Below are 3,381 nucleotides of genomic sequence, written 5' to 3'. Positions count from 1 at the left end.
TGGGAATCCCCACCCTGAGCTGGGTCCAGCCACCACCCGAGGCTAAGTTCACCTCTAACCCTTCACTCACCACATTGTCTTGCAGTTGTTACACTCCTTGGGGACTACAGGCTTCTTGAAAACAAGGATTATGTCTTTCATCTTTAAAGCATCGAAGTCTGGCTTCTTATAGGTGTTTCATAAACAGTGCGTGTTAACTCAATAGTGAAACTTTAAGAGTCAGGATTTTAACTCAGGTCCTCTGACACGGTCACCTCCTGCCTCTTTTAGGAGTGTGAGTTGTAAAATCAGAGAGTAAGAAAAAGCCTCTGCCAGCCGTCAACCAGCTAGCTACAAAAGCAAAATCATTCCTAATTAAAATAAAATCAACTAAAGCACACTAACTCAGCTTGTCTGCCCTGGCAAGAAAACCTTGCAAAAAGTGCTCTGGACTTTCCTCATCTCACTGTGTGCAAGATGGGAAAACTTTGTCAAGACTTACAGGGACTGCCCTTTGCAGGAGTTCTACAGTCACTTAATCTCTAAACATGAGAGAAAGACAGAAGGGAGATGTGATGAACATGGAGCGAACGAGGGAAAAATAGAGACTTGTTCAGACATGTGGGGGCAAGCTGTGTTCTGACGGATGTGGGTGGTTCTGGATTATTTGTTGGGCTCAGGTTTGTGTTCTCATGGACCCAGCTTCACATCCAGCTGTAGGATGCTAGGGCCAGGCTGCACTCCGTTTCCCTAAAGTCTGTCACAATCATCTACAATGGAATTGATCATTACCTGCTCATTTCAGGCGTGTATAACTGGCAATGACTTCTTAGCCCCATGAATCTGGCACATTTTACAGCAGTATGCGGGGTTTGGATTTAGAAGAGTTAACCTTGAGCAAAGTATTTCTGGTGTTGGAGCAGGACCAGAGGAGGGAAAATCTGATGGTGAGATTTGAGAGGACTTGGTCGAAGTCATTTCTTCTAGGAACGTCATATGATGATTTTCCTTGTAGCCCCCAAAGCGTGGAGTTCCAGTGGACTTTAGAAACATTTCAGATCCTCTCCATCTGTGTATACTGCTAGACATATGGACGGCTAGAATAATTTTAGAAAAATGACTTCATATGGTTTATTTTAATTTAGAAGAATTAGGTTAATTAAAAAAATAGCTGACAAGAAAGTAAAGTGAATTCACTTTAGTTACAAGTTTTATATAGGGTTTTAAAACTGTCATGCTATTCTTTTAATTGACAACCTTCAAGGAGAGTGAAATGGCCTGTAAGTGCCAATATATGTGGAATCACAGAGCTAAAAAAGGGCCAACAAGTAGTTCTTTGGTGCAGATCTTTGCTTTTAGTAGGTCAACCTCAAATTTCTGAGCTTATTTTTAAACTATTTTTTAAAGAACTCAAGGGATAAAAGGCTCAGTTGCACTCTCAATACATGTCCTACATTTACTCATCCTTTGGTCATTAAGGGCTTCCCAGGTGGCTCAGATGGTAAAGCATTTTCCTACAATGAGGGAGACCCGGCTTTGATCTCTGGGTTGGGAAGATCCTTGGAGAAGGAAATGGCAACCCACTCCAGTACTCTTGCCTGGAAAATCCCATGGATGGAGCGTTGAAGGCTACATACAGTCCATGGGGTCGCAAAGAGTTGGACATGACTGAGCGACTTCACGTGGTCACTAAGCCTTTCACCTGTAAAAGGGTTTCATGAATTTTTGGGGGGAGGGGTATTTCTGTGCAGTTCACATTGTTTAACATCTAAATTATTCTTCTTTGTATGACTTCCCAGATAAAAGGCTTGTAATTTTCACATTAGGTTCATCTTTCTGATAACCTGAAATGTTGTCTTAAAAGGGAGTGGATATTTTGCAGGAGAGGTTGGTGGTGAGTGGATGAATGGGATTGCCCGTGGGTGTATCAGGGATCAGAAGAGAGCCCTGTCAACAGTTTGCTGTCATTACCCGGGAGCAGTGTGTTTGTGCCTTTAAAAGATAGCCATTCATCACGGAAGCATTCCCTTGGCATCCTCTTCTTTATAGCGAGAGAAGAATGGTCAAAACAATCCCCAAATAGATCTTTACTATGCATCACATTTCAGAACAGATGAGTAGTAGATCTTCAGGCAAAATTACTATGTCATTATCCTATGATTTAGAGGGTTAAATAAAAAAGATAAAACATTTATAGAAATAAAACATAGCTTCTACAGTGATGCCAGAGCAGGGATTCTGTAAGTGCCTAAGTTTATCAAACTGTGGCCAAAAAATAAAATTTTCTTGTATTTTGATTTTTCCTGGAACAGGGGCTGACAGCTAGAAGGTTTAATTAAGAAGCATTCAATGTTGTTTTCAGACTAGGAGAGGAAATCAAACCAACTTAAAGTTGCTTCCAAATATACCTGTTTAGACTGACTAACAAACCAGGAAAAATAATAAACACACACAGGCAAAAAGAGTTTTAAGATCATAGAAGGAAATTTTCTCAAATGGAAGATAATGAGACAACTATATTGGAAGCCTTTCTTTCTAAAATTTTTATTTTCTATTGGAGTATAGTTGATTAACAATGTTGTGTTACTTTCAGGTGTATTGCAAAGTGGTTCGGCTGTACATATGTTCAATGTATATACCTATTCTTTTTCATTCTTTTCCCATTTAGGTCATTACAGAGTATTGAATAGAGTTTCCTGTACTCTACAGTAGGCTCCTGTTGCTTATCTATGCCCTTTAAATATGCCCTTCTTAATTTGATTTTTCAAAGCAGGAGAGAATTAGATAACGATGCAGAGGTGGATAGAGCCTTGTAAGTGGCTACAAATGAATAGCATCAGGGACCTTAAGAGAAGAGTTAGGGGGACTTCCCTGGTGCTCCAGTGGTTAAGAGTCCATCTTCTAATGCAGGAGTTGTGGGTTCAATTCCTGGTTGGGGAGCTAAGATCCCACATGCCTTGGGGCAATTAAGCCTGAGTGCCCCAACTAAGACTCAACACAGACAAAAATAAATAAATAAATATTAGAAAAAAGAGAGAAGAGTTAAAAAAAAAAAAGGGAAGAGTTAGGAAATTTGAAGTAGATAAGACAATAGACTACAGAAATAGGAAGCAGATTTTAATTTAATAAGATCTGTATTGACAGAAATCTAAGTAATTATTTATTTAAGTCCTAATCTGTATTAGCATATTTCTGAGCAATTGCAAACACATAAACAGGTGAAAAACATGTTTGCTGCGTGTACTCTATAGTAAAGAATCTGCCTTCAGTGCAGGAGACGTGGGTTTGATCCCTGGATTGGGAAGATCCCCTGGAGAAGGGAATGACTCCCCACTCCAGTGTTCTTGCCTGGAGAATTCCATGGACAGAAGAGCCTGGTGGGTTACAGTTCATGGAGTTGCA

This window comes from Bison bison, unplaced genomic scaffold (genome assembly GCF_000754665.1).
Source record: "Bison bison bison isolate TAMUID 2011002044 unplaced genomic scaffold, Bison_UMD1.0 scf7180017864180, whole genome shotgun sequence".
Taxonomy (NCBI): Eukaryota; Metazoa; Chordata; class Mammalia; order Artiodactyla; family Bovidae; genus Bison; species Bison bison.
Note: the sequence above shows the minus strand (reverse complement) of the source record.